The following is a 19529-nucleotide window of genomic DNA, read 5'->3' as shown; positions in this document are numbered from 1 at the left end:
TGTTTGGTGGTCTCCTGAAGTTACCCTTGGACACACAAACAAAGCAACCCTGTGTACCCGGTGGACAGGTTAGGATGAGAGACAAGGAGGAGCAGGGGGCAGTGAGGAGGGAAGAGCAGGAGATGTGAGTTGTAGGAGTAGCAGCTGCACTCCCTCACCATTCCAGGCGTCAGCGCTCTCAGCTCTGGGGAAACTTTGCCTGTAGGACACCAAAGTGGCTTCCTGCCACCATTGTGAGGAAGGAAGCTGCATCAGGATGGGGAGGGAATGAGTGCTCCGTGAAGCCATCTTCTCAGGAGGCACCCAGATGTGCTGGGGGCAGGGAGGACCATGTCCCAGAGCTGCTGTCCAAGTTCTCCTTGCGTTTGGTCCCAAAAGCCATGTGGGTCCCCAGTCCCCTCTCTCTCCCCTCTGGAATGGAATCTTTACCAAAAAATTTCCTTTTGATTTTAAATTTTTAAAATGAAACATTCAGATTGAAATTAAATGAAATATTTTGCTTTGCTTTGAATTTTAATTCTGAGTCTAATTTTTCCCTGTGAAAAATCAAACATTTTAATCAAAATGAACATGTTCCCATAGAAAATTTCAATTCTGGTGACACCCCAATTTCCAATGGGAACATTTTTCCATCAAAAAATCTCTACCAGCCCTGCTTATAGAACCATCTACTGGAAAACAGGACAGAGAAAGGAGCTATTGAATTTTGCCCTGAGTACCTCTAGGCTGTCTGAGGAATATGCATTTCAAAGTTTGAAAGGGTTGTGCCTTTTGACACAGTTTGAGGCTAATAGCAATACCTGCTTTATATTACCAGTGCATACTGCATGTTGCACAATATACATGAGACCAAAGGTGACCAACCATAGCTGTGAAAGTCAGTCACGAAAGACTGGAAACAGCAGTTTTGAAGAGCCTCAAGCCAGGCCTTTGGCCAATGTTTCCAGTAACAGGAAGTGTTAGTGCTAGTGTTGGGAAGGCCCTCTACGTACATTTCAAGAGCAGAGCCAAAGGGGAATTGAAAGTCAGAGTGATAACTTTATTCCATGTTTGGCCACGTGGACCGCTCTTATGGCTGCCTGATTGTTACCTAAATATTACATGCAAAAAGTTGTTACTAGTAAAGCTGGGTGAGTTTTTCAGGTGAAACTTTGAGTCACTGAAAAATGCACACTCAGGTCAACCAAAATATTTTGTGAATTAGTGTCAATTTTGGCAAATTGTTTTGGTCAAGCAAAAAAATCACAGATGTCAAAATGATTCATTCTCAACATTTCCCAAACAAACCATTTTGATTTTTAAGGCTAAATTCACAAGGGGACTTAGGTGCTGTTGACTCCTGGCTCTAGAGCAAGGACTTGAACGTGGGTCTCCTCCATTTGAGGTTAGTGGCCTAACCATGGGGGGTGGGAGGGCATCTCATTCTCCTTGGGTTCTGTGCCTAGTGCTTAAGTCCCCTGTGACTCTAGCCAGAAAAAAAATCAAAAATACAGGTCTGCTAGGTAACATATTTGAAGTCAGAGGGCTAAAACAAGTGGTACATTTAAGTGATACATACAGACATATAGGGAATAAAGCAATAACTCCTTAATGTCAGTCCCTGTTTGCCCTGTTCTCAACATGTGTGCATGGGATCTTCCTAAACTGGACACTCCTGCTACTTAACATATAAGAACATAAGAACGGCCGTACCGGGTCAGACCAAAGATCCATCTAGCCCAGTATCTGTCTACCGACAGTGGCCTATGCCAGGTGCCCCAGCGGGAGTGAACCTAACAGGCAGTGATCAATTGATCTCTCTACTGCCATCCATCTCCATCCTCTGACGAACAGAGGCTAGGGACACCATTCCTTACCCATCCTGGCTAATAGCCATTTATGGATTTAGCCACCATGAATTTATCCAGTCCCCTTTTAAACATTGTTATAGTCCTAAAACTCTAGAGGGATATGTTGGTGCCTATATTAGGATTGCCTAACACCCCCCCACCCCTACCCGTGCTCCCAACAGAACACACACACTCATATTTCAGTACTGTGATGTAACAACAACTTGCTTTTATGAAAAGGGGAGTTGCAATCTTTTATCAGTGATAGAAGCTCTCCTGTTTGGATTTCTCCAGCACACGTGGCTCTGTCCGGTCCAAATGTACAGAGTTTCATGCTTCCATTGTAGCAGGATCTAATCATTCTAGAGGTGAGAGGATGTCACCAGATTACGAGAGATCCTGCTGAAACCGGGGCAGAGCTGTCAGCAACGCCATCTGCACAGAGAAAAGAGTTGATCAATGTCTTTGCTTATACCCATAAAAATGAGAAATTATATTTAATTTCAGATCAAAAAGCACAGCAAAAATTGTCCCATCAGTGAGGATATTCCTGGTTAATAGTCATTTTCCCTGATGCAATGTGCTGTTACCGAGTTGTAGTTGTTGTGTTTAAACAAGTGAGCTACCTGACATAACTGGCAAATGTAGACTTCTGAACAGGGAACTCTGCTCACCTGTCCCAGTTCTCTAGGAAGAGAGGAGTGTTCTCTCATTTTTTTAAAATGCACTTCCTCTTAACGTTTTGCAAAGTTAAAATGTTTGCCAGAACATAACAAATGCAACATTGACATGATGCACTAAGGAATGGAAGCAAAATATGTATCACATCCCTTTGAAACAGAATGGTAATAATTGGAGACATACCAATCTCCTAGAACTGGAAGGGACCTTGAAAGGTCATCAAGTCCAGCCCCCTGCCTTCACTACGCAGGACCAATTTTTGCCCCAAATCCCTAAGTAGCCTCCTTAAGGATTGAACTCACAATCCTGGGTTTAGCAGACCAATGCTCAAACCACTGAGCTATCCCTCCCTGTGAAATATGAAATATTTGTGGATTTTTTGGTGTGTAAATTGAAACTATAAAGGAAACATTTAGTCAAAATTGAAAATTTCCAGCTCCCTCTATTAAATTTAGAGAAAAGCAAAGCATTAAAAACTAGACTGTTGAACTGTGTGACTCACTTCCGTGTACTGTTCTGTCAAACACATCTTTGTCCAGAGCTGAAGCTAAACTAATAGATACTTAGGTGATAACTAATTCTTAAAGAATGCATGGAAATTCCAGTCCTGCTTCCCAGCTCACATAAGACTAAATTGACTCTGTTCTGGTGGCAGCTCCTTGCTAACTGCCTTGCCTGGTGAGAGCATGGATATCTGGGCATGCTCAGAGAAACAGCCGGGCCACTCCAATCTAGGTCGCTGGCTCCCAGTCTGCTTGCCTGGGAGACAACTTGGAGACCCACGCCTGTGTGTCACAGGAAGTTTAAGAAGCCCACCAACACTTCCTGCAGAGCCATCGTTTTGGTCCTCCTGGCACTCCAAGCCAGCAATGTGGAGGATGTGCCATTTGAAGAACTTGCGCTTTCACTCCTGCTTAAACAAACGGACAGTGCTTCCGTGAGACTTGGGTGGACATTCCAGTGGAGTTTTCTGACCCTTTGAAGGCACCGAACAAAGATAATGATGGAGGAAGAGGAGGACAGAGATATGACAGATTTGAACGGGCTGATGTTGCTTATGACACTTGGTGGAGCCACTGATGCCCCATAAATAGACCAGCATTTCTGCAGCAGGGCCACAAACCATGGCTGGTGGGACCACATTGCCATGTAGACCTGGAATGACCAGCAGAGGGTCTAGAGCTTTTGCCTGGAGATTGCTGCTTTCAACTACCTGAAAGGGGGTTCCAAAGAGGATGGATCTAGACTGTTCCCAGTGGTAGAAGATAACAGAACAAGGAGCAATGGTCTCAAGTTGCAGTGGGAGAGGTTTAGGTTAGATATTAGGAAACACTATTTCACTAGGAGGGTGGTGAAGAACTGGACTGGGTTATCTAGGGATGTGGTGGAATCTCCTTCCTTAGAGGTTTCTAAGGTCAGGCTTGACAAAGCCCTGGCTGGGATGATTTAGTTGGGGATTGGTCCTGCTTTGAGCAGGGGGTTGGACCAGATGACCTCCTGAAGTCCCTTCCAACCCTGATATTCTATGATTCTATGAAAGCTATGTTTCTGGAGCTTTGCGAGCAGCTGGCCCCCATCCTCCAGTATTTCCAGTGTTGCCAGCTTCTTCGCTCATTATGTAGGCAGAGTCAATCCCTGTACTCTAACTAAAATCAAATAATTTGCTAACCTCACCCCGAGATTTACCAGAAACCTGCTGTGGTCCCGCAACTAGGAAGGAGTGAATTTGGCAAAGGACTTCTGGTCAGCGTCCATTGCAAATGCAGGAGACGGTTCACTGTGTTTGCAGCACAGCAGTCAGAATTAAATGAAAGGGTTAAATGCTGAGCTTCACTTGAACAAAGGGTGTTACCTCTGTTTCCTGGGAGTCAACTGGCAACTTGTGGGACAGATAGGATAAAGAGCACCAGGGCATGGGGTTGTGGGATAGCACTGGTGGACTCCCTGTGGCCCAAGTCCAGTGATGCTGTGTCCACATGGCAAAACCACAGGGCTTGAACCCTGAGTACTGGCTCGACTCGAGCTCAGGCCCTGTGTTCCTGGGGCGTCCGAGGACCTGGGGTTAAGACTGAAAGTTGCATTTAGACAGAAAAGGAATTAAGGCTTGAGCCTGAGCCCAGACTTACAATTCCTACATGTCCATATAGACATATCCTTTGTGTTCATTCTTTGTAAATAAACACGATCGCACCAAAGAAATACCTGACCCATATAATCAATTTCTCCTCTTAATGGAGACAATCCACAAGACCCTTAATGTTGGCTAGGAGCTCAGGCCAAGTGGTAATGGCATTTAATAACTTTGCATCATTTTACATTGGGATGTACCTTGGAAGTCTCACCCTCCCCCCTCCCCCGGTGTAACTAAGATCAAAACTCTGAGGCTCCTCTTTTGTGCATATTACAGCTGTAAAGTTCTAAAGATGGTGCCTGTTTGCAGAGAGCAGCCATTTTGGCCTCAGAGTTACTGTAGACCAATACAGAGCAGTAGACTCATAAACTGCTCTCTCCTGGGGACTTTGCTTTGGTTCTTCCTTGTTCTTCCATTTTGGAATAGGGAACACAAACCATTTATACCCTGAGACCGTTTGTACATGCTGCTCCACCAGTGTGTAGGGGTGTAAAAACAACACACCTGGCTGCAGGAAAGTTACATCCATGCATGAGCGGCACAGAGTTGTGTAACTGTCTCTATGCTGCCCGTCTTGTAAGCGCTGATGTACAGGAAGTGCTAGAGATGGTTCTGAGAGTTGTCAGGTCTCAGAGGTGCAATCCCTATACCATTGAACATTATGGAGATTCTGGATGGTTCTGGAACTGGCCATAAGCAGGAATGAGAGCAGCCAGCAGGGTTGTTCCAATATATGCTGAGGACACTCCAACTCCAATGCATCCCAGGTTCTAGGTACCTGAGACGTATCCTTTGCCTGCTGCCTCTGGGTTCTGCCATGTGTGCTGCATCCCCATGAGCATTAAACAACAGTTTGGATATCAAAAGGAGAGGAACACATATTTCTGTTAATGCAGTAATTTCTCTGCCGTGGAATCATAAACTTACCGTATGCAGCAGAAGCCCCGTGTGACACACCTTCCGAAAGGTGTACTACAGCGGGGACAAGGCGCACTGCAGACACCCCCAAGGTGTCCACATTGCGATGGGGTCCAAATATTCTTTGCCAGGCCTACACAAAAAATGAGTCTTAATTATAAGTCAGCAGAGCTTTCCCTGGGAACACAGATCCAAACTCCTTGAATCTCAACACAAAGGGAAATAAACCATTCCCCACCTCCACCTTCTTCCCCCCACCCCTAGCCGTTGGGAGAGATCACCACAGATTCAAACTCCTTGAATCAAAACAAAGAGGGATTCACTTTTCCCCCCTCCCCTTCCCCTGAAAATCCAAACAAGGGAAGAAATTAATCAGGTTCTAAAAAGAAAAGGATTTTATTAAAGAAAGAAAAAAGTACACTATCTCTGTATTACCAGGATGAAAAAATACAGGGTCTATCTTATAAACCTGGAGAGGCTTTCCCCCCCTCCTTTCTCAGAATAATCAAAGTAACAGCAAACAGAAATAAAGATATTTCTCCAGCCACACACAATTGCAAATACAGAAATTAATTATAAGACTAATTCGCCTTTCTAATACTCACTATACTGGATAGTAGGAAATACTTCAGGAGAACTTGGAGATATGTCTGGCCTCTCTTAGATCCAAAAAGAGAACAAAGACCCCAACAAAGAACACAGACAAAGCCTTCCCTCCCCAGAGATTTGAAATTATCCTGTCCCTTGATTGGTCCTCTGGTCAGGTGTTCATCAGGTTACTGAGCTTGTTAACCCTTTACAGGTAAAAGAGACCTTAACTATCTGTTTATGACAGGGCCTTTCCATCATAGTAGGTCAGAGGAAGAGGATTAATTTTCTGTTTCTCCCATCTGCATGTTGAGTTCTGTGCATCATTCAATAGCAAGAGCATGTTCAAGGCAGATACAGTTTGGGGGATATTTAGCCTCTAGCAACATCTGCTAGAAAATCACAGACAGGAACTGAGGGTTTTTCAACAGGTTAGAATTCAGCCAGATCTAAATGGACTTTTATGATCACAACAAAGATAACTCCTTGATTCCAGTACAATTTCCCTGCCACATTTCCAGTGTTTGCTGCAACCTAGGTATCTATTAAAGCTCTTCAGAAAAACAGTTGCAAAAAGTTACAATGCAAAGTTCTAGGCAACCTTCGTCTAGACTTGCCAAACACCCCTCTAAATTAGCCTTGATTTCACTGAGATCTTACCAGGAGCAACTTGGAGCACCAACATAACAGCAAAGAGAAGGTAAAGGATCTTCATGGCTGAACTTTGGCCGGGAACAAAATGTCACTAGAAAGAAGAGACCGACAGGAGATGGAGTGTCCCTGTATTTATTTGGTGCTGGAGATTGCGAAATGCTGAGCTATAGAAATATTGTCTATAATTAAATGACATAATATGTGTGTTGCAGTTTGTTAGTAATATTTATTATCTGTACAGCACCAAAGGTGGCGCAGGAACACTTCAGAGAAATAGAGTCATGTGAGGAAAGATACATTTTAAAACACAAGCTGGGTGAGCAATCCTAATTAGCCTGTTACTCGCATCAAGCGTCTCCCAGTTGTGTGGATCACTATTCTTTTCCCAAAATAGAGACTGAAATAGTGCACACTGATTAGTTTTATTAGCCAAAATAGAATTGAAAGCAATTAGATTACAGAAAGCAAAATAAAGATGGTTAAATAATCATGTTTATGAAATCTGCTAGAATGAATTCAATGTGATATGTGCCAATGTATCAAGAAGGCAGGTAATGAATCAAATCAAATCATGCAATTCTTCTCACAGTCTCTTTATACAGCAAACTTTATCTTAGTCTTACAATATATTTGGTAGGTGACTTTAGTATGAACATGGAACTATAAATCCATAAATGTAGATTTTTATCAATTTCTAATTAAACATGTTTGCCAGTGAAATTATAGAACTGCTTGTGGTATTCAATTACACAGCTCCAGTGTTAGATTTAGAAATTTGGACAAGTTACTTAATGATTAAGGAGGCCAATGCAATTAATTATCAGACTTTGAACCTGAAATATAATACTTAGGTACTGATTTAAGCTATTCTAATTTGTCTGGAATTTTACCAGTATTGCAGCCTCTTTTCCCACTTTAAATATTCACCTACTGCTAAAAATCTTTAGCTTAAAAGATAAGCCAGAGCTTTTTCCTCTTTTTGAATAGGAGGCTGTCAATTTCTGCTGACCACAAACTGCCTGATTTCCAGGGTAAACCCTGAAACACTTAGGGTTCCTTTCAACAATCTTTTGCACAGTTTCCTGTTACAAATAGTATCAGGCTTTGAACAGAAAGTGTAACCAGCCTCAATAGTCTTAATCATGTGTTGACTTATCATCATTTCTAGACAACTAAGATTAAACTTGTTAGTGAAATGCAAGTTTAAATTATGCATTTGAGTCATTTACAGGGTTTTAATTCAGCAGAGTGGCCAGCCCCAATGATTTTATTCTAAACTCCCGGCTCTCGGGGTGAAGAACTACATGAGAATCATAGTTTTCATTTTAAACAAGAGGAGCAGTCTTGCCCTCCTGATTGCAAAGATAAGCTAGAAAACATGAAACAGGTTAACTTTAAATGCTCAGAAACCAGAAGGCAAATAAAATGTACCCCAAAGTTGTCATTTAAAAAAATCTCATGATTTAAGCCCATCTCATGATTTTTTAACATTTGGAGTTGACGACACTGACTCTGGCAAGTTCTTTCTGAGAAGCAGTTAAATTTAAGAAAACCAAGCATGCTTTCCTAATTGATAGAATACTAGACTTAGTTAATTTAATGAGTTGGTGAACCCTCAGTACTCTTAATCACTATTGATTTACCATAATTTCTAGCCAACTAAGTTTAAAGTTGTTAGTGAACTGCTATAATGTTAGCAGTATGAAGGAGGGGTAGCTTGGTGCTTTGAGCATTGGCCGTCTAAACCCAGGGTTGTGAGCCCAATCCTTAAGGGGGCCACTTAGGGATCTGGGGCAAAAATTGGTCCTACTAGTGAAGGTAGGGGGCTGGATTCAATGACCTTCCAAGGTCCTTTCCAGTTCTAGAAGATTAGTATATCTCCAGTTGTTACTATTTATTATAGTGACTTTATACATTTCAGTCATTTACAGGATTTTAACTTAGGTACCTACCTTCTGAGAAGCATTTAGCTTTAAAGTTACCCTGTTTTCATTTGGGTAAAAAAATACATGTATTTTTGGTACATAACAATGGAAACTCATGTGAAGGTGTGTTCGCCAGCTCAGCTTCCCAGTAGCAATGACTGGTTTCTCCAAATAGATAGAAAGTTAATTGAGGCAGTACACTCAGGGTATTATGACAACTGTGTTCGTGTTTTTGTTTGCAGCTGTCTCCCTAGTGAGGACTTAAAGGACAGAATCATGACATGATTGTCATTGAAGAGACTTTAGTTCTTACCAGGTCTGTGGCGCTCTCACTGGCCAGGCAGTGAAGGTCTTCTTTGTTGTCTCTTGGATCCAGATGTTTCAGCTTCAGGTAGTGATGGTTTGATCAAAACAGGCTGCTTTATACAGTTGCTGAAGGGCATCATGGTTTGGTTTGTCTTCTGGGGAAAGTTGATCTGGGCCAATCAGAAAGTGGCCCATTCTTCTGTCAAAGATTAGAAACGTCCAGCTAGAATATGAGTTGTCCTTTCTCATCATTTAAGGACAAAAAGAGGCATGTTTATTGAGTTTTTGCAAGTTTGTCTCTGGAAAATTCTGTGGTCTTCCTGCAACACATCTTGTGACATCCCAGTTTGTGTAAGACATATTAGGTTGTGCAAATCGTCTTGGTCCATGCAGTGAACACCTGCTGGTTTGGCACCGATCAGCAACCGACTTCCACAGGGCTCTTTCTGTAGGCCTCCCTGTGGTGCGGTTCTTGGCAAACGTGACACAACTCTGTGTGCTTTCTCAAGTGGTGATTTCTCTGTCAGTGCTTTGCGTTGTCTGCAGAAATGCCCTTTGAGAAGTTAGGAGTGAAACTTTGTGAAGCTTTTTCACATTACCTGACAATTGTGTCCTTGTTTCATAGCTCACCAGGCAGCAATACAGTCATTTGACTCATTTGTGTGGTTGACCACCAATAATGTGGGTAACGATTAATGGAGTAGTAAGACAAGAAAGCTGTATAATCCTCTCAGCTGGCACCTGGTTATTCCCTACATTTCAGGACCACAGGCAGCCTGCATGATGCATCAATAGTTACCAAGTTGTGGTCAGGAGACAAACAGCAGAGTCGGGGTCAAGCCAGGTCAGGACACCAGGAAGTGAGGGTCAGGTAGCAGGTTAAAGATAGCAGGCAACTAGTGGAGCTGAAGCAAGACACGAGAAGTCATTCTTCCGCTCTACTCTGCACTGGTTAGGCCTCAACTGGAGTATTGTGTCCAGTTCTGGGCACCGCATTTCAAGAAAGATTTGGAGAAATTGGAGAGGATCAAGAGAAGAGCAACAAGAATAATTAAAGGTCTTGAGAACATGACTTATGAAGGAAGGCTGAAAGAATTGGGTTTGTTTAGTTTGGAAAAGAGAAGACTGAGAGAGGACATGATAGCAGTTTTCAGGTATCTAAAAGGGTGTCATAAGGAGGAGGGAGAAAACTTGTTCACCTTAGCCTCTAAGGATAGAACAAGAAGCAGTGAGCGACATGATAGCAGTTTTCAGGTATCTAAAAGGGTGTCATAAGGAGGAGGGAGAAAACTTGTTCACCTTAGCCTCTAAGGATAGAACAAGAAGCAGTGGGCTTAAACTGCAGCAAGGGAGATTTAGGTTGGACATTAGGAAAAAGTTCCTAACTGTCAGGGTGGTTAAACACTGGAATAAACTGCCTACGGAGGTTGTGGAATCTCCATCTCTGGAGATATTTAAGAGTAGGTTAGATAAATGTCTATCAGGGATGGTCTAGACAGTATTTGGTCCTGCCATGAGGACAGGGGACTGGACTCGATGACCTCTCGAGGTCCCTTCCAGTCCTAAAATCTATGAAGTTGAACTGGGTCAGATGTCAGGGTCAGGCACCAGATTATAGACACTGGACAAGTTGCAGGGTCAGAAGATGGAGTATAAGGTCCACAGCAAGGCAAAATCTGGAGCAGTCTGCATCATTGCTTAGACAGCTCCCCATGATGGCTTCCTGGTTCAGCCAATCAGAAAGTCATGGGGGGCTGCCACTCAGGCCTGGCAAGGCAGTAACTTCCTATAGCGTCTAGCTACTTATGATTCTCCAGTGAAAATCAACCTGAAGCTTCCAGTAGTAAAACAGCAGCATCAACAGTCCAGCACCCTTGTGGTCCCATGTTCTAGTCCTACAGGTTTTTACAATGTGCCTTGTTTGTAGGTTCACCTGATATGTTCAGTGGCCTTTTCTGCAATTGGCTACGAACAGCTGAGCTGGTCTTGTGATTGCTTAGAACTTATAACATTTCAGTTGGATTCACCTTACAGATTTTTCACTTTTCATTGGCCTCTCAACATATCAACTGAGCATATCACCATTCCCAATATAAAGGCAAGCCTGTGCTATCTGTTTATTAAATAGCAGCTATACATAAGTATATATTATTTTTATCACAATAGTATTTAAATTAGACATCATTGTCCTTAAGGTTTGCAGTATTCTGTGAAGTCAAGTCTCCTTGGCAATGAAACCTTCTCAAACGGCAAGAATCCTCAGCATAGCTTTCAAATTTCTATATAGTTTCTTACATTTTCATTGGCAACTTTTGTCTCTCTCTTCTCCTGCACAATTATACATTATACATTAAACTGACATCTCAGGTAAGAGTTTGATGTACTGTATCTGTGTCATTAACTTCTAGGCATAAAGCATAAAGTATAGAAGAAAAAAAAGAGAAAGGAGGAAGTTATTTTCCATCTTAGCAAGAGTTTGTGGTCAGTTTAGCTAGGATAGGGTGACCAGACAGCAAATGTGAAAAATCAGGATGGGGGTGGGGGGTAATAGGAGCCTATATAAGAAAAAGACCCCAAAATTGGGACTGTCCCTAGAAATGTTGCTGTTACTCAGTGTCAGTCTTCTGTGAAATTCAGCAGCAGCCTCTGTAATTTGATGCATGTTGAAGGTTTAGGTCTAAATTATGCCAAGGATTCTGGCCTATTCACAGATGAATATGACATTATTTGTATTACCAAAGCTCATACCAAGTCTCTGCCTTAAGCAAATTACATTCTGAATACACCCAGAACCTGCTTCAAAGCCTATTGAAGTCAGTGGACAACATCCCTTTGATAGTAGTAAATTCGCTGGAGAAATTCAAGCATGTTACATCTATTGCAGGAGTGGGCAAACTATGTGCCACGGGCCGGCTCCAGCTCCTCAGGGTTTTGGATCCGGCCTGCAGGATTGCTCCCCGTGGCGCCACAGGCCCTGCACTGCTCTCAGAGTGCTCTCGGGCGGGGAGGCAGAGGGCTCCATGCATTGCCCTTGCCTCCAGGCACTGCCACCCCCCCCTCAGCTCCCATTGGCCAGGAATGGGGAGCTGTGGCCAATGGGAGCTTCAGGGGAGGTACCTGGAGGCGCGGCAAGGGCAGCTCACACACAGCCCTCTGCCTCTCCCCCGACCAGGGGCCGCAGAGCTTCCTGGTGCGGTGCGGGGCCGGAGCCGGAGCCGGAGCCGGAGCCGGAGCCGGAGCCGGAGCCGGGGCCAGGGCAGGCATGCAGGGAGCCTTCCCTGCCCACAGTGCACACCGCTGCCACCCCAGAGCTGCTTTAGGTAAGCAGCGCCCGGCCGGAGTCCAAACGCCTCCTGTACCTCACTCCCTAACCCCCTGCCCTGAGTCCCCTGCCTGCACCTTGAACCCCAACTCCCCGCCCTGAGCCCCCTCATACACTCTGAGCCCCCTTGTACACTCTGAGCCCCTCCTGCGCCCCAACATTTCAGTTGGATTCACCTTACAGATTTTCACTTTTCATTGGCCTCTCAATATACCAACTGAGCCCCCTCATACACCCCACACCCCTCCTCTGCCCCAATCCCTTGCCCTGAGCCCCTACCTGCCCACCGCACCCCCTGCCCCGGCCCTGCATACAATTTCCCCACCCAGATGTGGCCCTCGGCCCAAAAAGTTTGCCCACCCCTGATCTATCGCATGCTGCCCTCCTCTAATTACACCATTCTATCAAAAAAACCCACAGACGGGTGAATCCGCTGCTCCTGCCCAGGATTCATTAGCCTCTGCAGAGACACTCTGCTTTCTGTTTGATTTGCCAGAGTAGAGGTTAGACATAATGGACAGTAATGGCCAGGATTCAAAACATAGCCAGGAAGGATGGGTTTATGGTTCATTGACTAGACTGGGACTGAGAAAGTCAGGGATCAGCTCCTAGCTCTGCCACAGATTGCTTGAGTGACATTGGAAAAGTCACTTCATCTCTCTGGATTCCCTGTTCCCTATCTGTAAAATCAGGATAATTATATTTCCTTTGTCAGTCTTGTCAATTTTGAGTGCAAGCTCTTTGGAGCAGAGGTTTTCTTTTACTATGTACGGTGCCTAGCTCTCAACTAGGTTGAAGCCTCTCAGTACAACCATAATGTAAATTATAATGATATATTAGTTGAAAACAGAGTCTGAAGAAAAAGAACCCTGGAGCTGCATAGAAATCAGCCATTCTCACAAGAAGTTGCATCCTGGCAGGCCCTTGGGACAGCTCCAAATAAACTCATCCAAGAATAATACAGTGTTTAGCTAACCGCACCCTCTGTGTTTGGCACAGGGTGGAATTCAATATTAATTCTCTATAGTTCTCCAGGCAACATGAGACACATAAGATATAATGAAGGGCTTGTCTTCACTGCTAAATGAGTTGTTTCCTACCTCAGGGTAACTAACGCACATGATTTATTTCTAGGTAAAAACACAGTAAAGACAAGGCACTTTCATTTTACCAGGAGGTTAGCTCCTTGCACTCAATCCCAAATGGCAGGATATTGCTGACCTTACCAAGTTTACCTCATGGTAAATCTAAACGGCCTTGTACTCAGAGTGTTTTACTCCAGGATGGCTCCTGCACATTTGTGATGAAGTGGGAATGTTCTTGCTGTGTTATGTGAATGCTGAGTGGGGAGTATTGACCTGGGAAGGTGGCAGGGGAGTTGTGCTGGGATGGCCTGCCTTGGGGAAGGGAGCATACCTGAGCATGTAACCTGAGAACCCAGGAGGGGGTTTGAAGGCCAGGTGACACCTCTACCCGGGACACTGAACAAAGGACACAAAGACTGGGGGAGGAGCCAGGGGGAGGTTGAGTGAGAGGCTGGGGGGAGTTTTCAGTTTGAAGCTGGCTGGGAAATGGAGAGGGGTGCCCCAATGGGGCTTGGGCTTCCCAACGGGGCTGCGGCCTCCCTGGGGGCCCCAGATGGGCCAACTAAAGGGGGTACTGTTGTCTGTTTTGGACTGTGTTCCTGTCATCTAAATAAACCTCTGTTTTACTGGCTGGCTAAGAGTCACGTCTGACTGCGAAGTGGGGGTGCAGGACTCTCTGGCTTCCCCAGGACCCCGCCTGGGTGGGCTCACTGTGGGAAGCACATGGAGGGGGCATATGCTGAATGCTCCAAGGAGAGACCCAGGAGGTAAAGCCGTGTGAGCTTCTTGCCCTGAAGACAGTCTGCTCCAAGGAGAGGAGGCTCCCCAAAGTCCTGATTGGCTTTGTGGGGAGCAGTTCCAGAGCATCGCCCGGGGACGCTGTGACAACATTATTTCAGTCGAGGTAAGAAAACCCAGCTTTTTGAAGATTGAAGACAAGCTCCTAGAGAAGTTGGTTACCTGACTTCCAGCTCATACACCCATAACCTCAAAACTCTCAGGAGACTTCACCACGGGTTACGAGCCCCTGACTCCCAGCTAGCAAATGCTCCCGAACCTCTAAAGGTACCTCTGCACTGCAAAACAGAAATCCCACGCTAGCTAGTCTCAGAGCCAGGGTTAACTGACTTGGGCTTGTGGGGCTCACACTACAGGGCTAAAAGTAGCAGTGTAGATGTTCCCGCTCAGGATGGGGCTCGTGCTCTGAGACCAGCCCCCTCCCCAAATTTCAGAGCCCAAGGGGGACTGTCTACACTGCTGTCTTTAGCCCCATAATGTGAGTCAAGGTCAGTTGACCGGGGCTCTGAGACTTGGTGCCGTGGAGGATTTTTTGGCATGGTAAATATACCGTAAGGCAAGAGTAGAGAACTTCCCACGGCCCAAATCTTCCTCCCATCACCTCCATTTCCTCCTGTTGCCACGAGTGCCCAGTTCCATGTGAGGGTTGATAAGCTCTGTACATCTGGGGAAGGGAGAGATTACGGTCTCCTCATGAGGGAAGGGTGGGGGAGGGGAAATCTATCTACATTTCTAAAGTGTCTTTTATTTAACCCCTGGCTGTCAGTGCCGTGTGCTGACCATGAGATGGAGGTGGCTGAAGACAGCTGCTCCTCCATATGGAACATCAGCTTTGGAGTCGGAACCAGCACAGTGCAGCCTGCTGGACTTCAGTGACAGTGCAATGAAGACAATCATGGAAAGATGCCGGCTCTGCCTAGGCTCTGCCTAGTTAAATCTGTGATGAGATTTTCCATTTAGAGCCCCCCACCTCCAAATTTCTTGTGTGTGAGCCAGTGGCAAAGGTTAATTTCTGAGCACCACAGGGGCAGCATCGGATAAGGCTTGGAGGAGGTGAGACTGACTGAAAGTTTGTGGAACATCCTGGGCCCAATTCTGATCTCTCCTATGCCAGTTTTCACCACTATAACAAAGTTATAAGTGTAACAGGCCTCAGACCTTAAAGCAGCATGGCCTGATTTCCTCCATTCTCCTTGATACAGACTTGTTTTGGGGAATCTCTCAGAGCTCACAGGGGTCCCACATGCACAGTGAAATAATTAGAAGATTTGGGCTTCCATTCTGATTCCTGCACGGGAGCCTGCTGCATATGGCCATGTCTGGAAGCTCTGGCAGAAGAGAAGGGGACCAGGTGGTGGGGAGGTTTGAGAGGACAGGCGAACAGAGGGAGGACTGATGTGCCCTGAAGCACCAAAGTGGGTGTTACACATCGTACAGCAAGTTGTGATTGGATCCAACTCCTCTGACAACAACACAAACCAAATGGATTTGTGACAAGTGCAAGGAACAGGTAAAGATTTATCCATGTGATCTCACTGCAACAGAGAAATATGTATGTCCCCAGGTCTAGGAACGCACCTGGGTGGATTTAACATAGAATAGGGACCTTGTATTTTATTTATTTCTAATTTAAAGAAGGAAACATAAATGGATTTTAATGGGAAACAAATCGCAAAACAGGCCTGGATTGCCAGTCAAAACACTCGCACACATATTTCAGCAACACACCATCACAACCAGTTACTTTTATTAATAGGAAAATAACACAACATCATGGATGATACCAGCGATCTCTTCTGGGTTTTCTGCAGCCCATGAGATCCTTGGGAGCCAAATGAAAAGGATCCAATGATTTTAGAAGCAAGACATCGTCTCCCAGATTTCCAGAGATCCTGAATGGACAGGTGAGTATATTCACTCCCTCTTAATACTGCAAAAAGGAAAGAAACTCTCAGGTTCGGTGTTTGTACACATTAAAAGTAAGATAATATGAGAGTAGATTTCAAATTGGAGGTAGAGCAGGAATTTCCCCAGCACTGAATGGTGAGTGCAGATATTCCTGGTTAATGCCAGAACAGTAATGAAGATAGTCAGTTATAGCTAAATATGTGAACTGGCTGCCCACCTGGCTTACCAGACTTTAGAATATGGACCTCTCCCCCCTTTACCCCAACTGTCTTCTACATCAGGCAGAGTCCTTCTTTTAATATAAAAAAAAGTCCTTCTTATTAACATCCTACAAAGTTAAAGCAACAGCTACAAAATATAAATTGAGCAGGGACATAAAAACAAACAAACAACCCCCAGGATGCACATTATTCATTGAAATGTTAATAACAATTTAAAATGATTGAAATGTTAAATGCCATTGACGAATTTTATTAAAATTGTGAACTTTAAAAATGTGGATGAACTCTATTACACAGAGAAAAATAAAATAAAAAATACATAAAGTGTACAACAATGTGACTCTCTTCCATGTCCAGTTTTTCTATCAAACACGCATAGCTAAAACTAAAACCAGCCAGGAGAGCAGCACTGCAGTTGCTACCATGAAGCTCCCAGCTTCACATCTCCTGCCCTCAAGCTGCCTCTCTGGTGTTTTACTGACTGGAGAAACACACATGAACAACTTTACACTCAGGTTTGCAGGTTCTGGACCCAGATGTTCTATACCACAGCTCCAAGAATGCTGCTCAGCACCTGCTGTAACTGCAGTTTTCACACATTCACCATTTTGTTCATTTCCAGTTTTTCACACTGAGTCCTTCTGGCTGGACCCTGTAAGTGAGGACTCAGACAGACATTGAGTTTCAATGTTCTGCCATTTTTGAGTCAACTAATTTGAAAATACATTTTTTATTCTGAGAAAATCATGGTTATTTCAGACTGTGTGGTTGCAGCTTATCTTCCCATCATCAGATTTGGCCACCGCCCCAGTTTCCCCTGTTGAGCAGGTGGTTTACCCACAGCTAAACCAAAACCTCCCCTAGCTGGTCAGATAAAATAGTCAAAAAGAGAAAACAAAACTCTCTGGGTTAGAGGTGCTTCCTCGGGAGTTGAGTGAACATTTTCTCCCGTCATCTGTTTTCATGTAATATGAGTCCCAAATTGTCCTCTTCTCAGATCCTCTCTGGGATCATAGATTTATAGATTCTTAGATGCCAAGGTCAGAAGGCTCCAGTGAGATCATCTAGTCCAGGGGTTCTCAAACATCATTGCACTGCGACCCTCTTCTGACAACAAAAATGACGACATGACCTTAGGAGAGGGGATCAAAGCCTGAGCCTATCCAAACCCCAAAGCCCAAGGACTTCAGCCACAGACAGGGGCCCTGTAACCTGAGCCCCTCTGTCAAGGGCTGAAGCCCTCAGACTTCAGCTTCAGTCTAGGGCTGTGGGGCTCAGGCTTTAGGCCTGGGTGGTGGGGCTTGGGATTCGGGTCCAGCCCCAGGCCCCAGCAAGTCTAAGCCAGCCCTGGTGACCCCCTTAAAATGGGGTCATGACCCACTTTGGGGTCACGACCCACAGTTTGAGAAATACTCTTCTAGTCTGACCTCCTGTATAACACAGGCCAAAGAACATCCCCAAAACAATTCAGAGTCTATATTTTTGGGAAAAAAAATCCAATCTTGATTAAAAAATTGCCAATGAGGGATAATCTGCCATAGCGCTTGGTAAATTTTTCCAGTGGTAATTACCCTCACTGTTAAAAAGTTACACCTCATTACCAGTCTGTTGTTTGGCTTCAACATCCAGCCATTGGGTCATCTTATAATTTTGTCTGCTAGAATGATGATCCCATTATTATATATTAATTCCCCATTTAGGTACTTATCGTGACACAGGCATACCCAGGTAGGTATATTAACTTGCATCCAATCATCTGGCCTTATTGTGAGTGCTACCAAGAAAATGCTATGATTGAATCTCTCTTCAGCTAGTGATTGAAAATAAGATCCTTCTGTCAGTGACAGAGAAAGGGACATATAAACATCCTGAGATGTTTAAAAGTATAACTCTTCATCAGAAGCCAACATGTGGTAGTGATTCTAGTTGGTCTATGATATATTCAATCACTTTTATATCACAGCGTGGCAGACATCCCTTCCCTCCCACACACATACACATTTAACAGAGCTCAAAATTTGTGGGAATTCTTTTTTGTAAATGAAGCGTGAAAGTTCTAAGAATGCTGCCAGTCTGTGGAGAGCCGCCATTTTGGTTGCAGAGTTACTGCAGACTGGTATAAAGGAGACACCCCCACCACGCTCTCCCCATGGAGACTTTACTTTTGTTCTTCCCTGTTGTTTCCCCTATTCTGAAATAAGTTAACATGCAGACATAGGGATGAATCTGGCCATAGCCCGTGCCTGTATTCTGATGATCTGGCAACATATAGAGGCTAGAAAAGGGGCTGGGGGAGAGTTACCCCAATTTATGAGCAATACATGGCTGACATAATTGGTCCTATGTTGCCCTTCTTGCAAGCAATCCTGAGGGTGGTGCTGGAGATGATACTGGGTGTTATCAGGTCACAGAAGGGCACTGAGCATTATGGATTCTCCCCGCTTGGGACCGGCCATAGGCAGCCTGGGTAAGGCAGCTCTAAGTAAGAGAATTCAATAAGGTTGTTCTAACATATTCTAGACTAACATCTGATAGCACCAATCCAGTCTCCAGGCAGTCCAGAATCAGGACAATCATAGGAGCCTCCTTTGCGCCCCTGCCGCTGGGTTGTTCGTTCTAAGCCTCCAAGGGAATTAGATAATAGCTTGCATAGATAAAGGAGAAAAACAACTATTTTGGTTCCCGCCGTACCATTTCCCTTGTGCAATCCTGAACTTACCCTCCTACAGCAAAGGCGCCAAGGACAGCAGCGCCCAATGTTATAAGTATTTGGGGGACATTGCCAAGGGTAGCACCTGCCCCCATTTTGTAGACATCGCATGGTGGCACCAGGACTACAGGTAAATCCTGCAAAAAGAAAACAATTCTTCATTTTCATTCACACAGTAGGGTAAAAAAAAAAGATGGAAGCATAACAGGCATTTCCCATTCACTGAATTTCCCATTCACTGAGATTCAGACAAGTCAGCCCAATTATCTTCCTGTGCACCATTTTACTAATACTTAAATGGCTGTAATTCTGCGCCCATTCAATGGCTGCCCTGGGGAAGAGAACAAAGTGAGAGAATTAAGCAGGTGCTCGGCTCGCTGGCTGCGCACTGCAAAGCCCTAGCACTGAATATGGGTGTCCTTCACAACCCCACACCTTCAAGGGATGGAAAAG

At 44.6% G+C, this 19529-nt stretch overlaps 1 long non-coding RNA gene across 3 annotated transcripts; it reads right to left on the bottom strand.

The window, feature by feature from the left end:
• Positions 1-2036: 2036 nt before the first annotated feature.
• On the bottom strand, positions 2037-9127 carry LOC120400269. 3 transcript variants are annotated; one of them, XR_005595661.1, is made up of 3 exons: positions 9040-9127; positions 5569-5692; positions 2037-2264 (listed from the first exon to the last, which is right to left on the bottom strand). It is a non-coding gene; the product is annotated as an uncharacterized LOC120400269 (long non-coding RNA). The 3 variants fall into 3 exon arrangements; XR_005595660.1 differs by lacking the exon at positions 9040-9127 and adding an exon at positions 6808-6922; XR_005595659.1 differs by lacking the exon at positions 9040-9127 and adding an exon at positions 6165-6223.
• Positions 9128-19529: the final 10402 nt, after the last annotated feature.

The sequence above is a fragment of the Mauremys reevesii genome, linkage group 3, assembly GCF_016161935.1.
Source record: "Mauremys reevesii isolate NIE-2019 linkage group 3, ASM1616193v1, whole genome shotgun sequence".
NCBI classification, from domain to species: Eukaryota; Metazoa; Chordata; order Testudines; family Geoemydidae; genus Mauremys; species Mauremys reevesii.
Note: the sequence above shows the minus strand (reverse complement) of the source record. Positions and strands in the feature narration are given on the sequence as shown.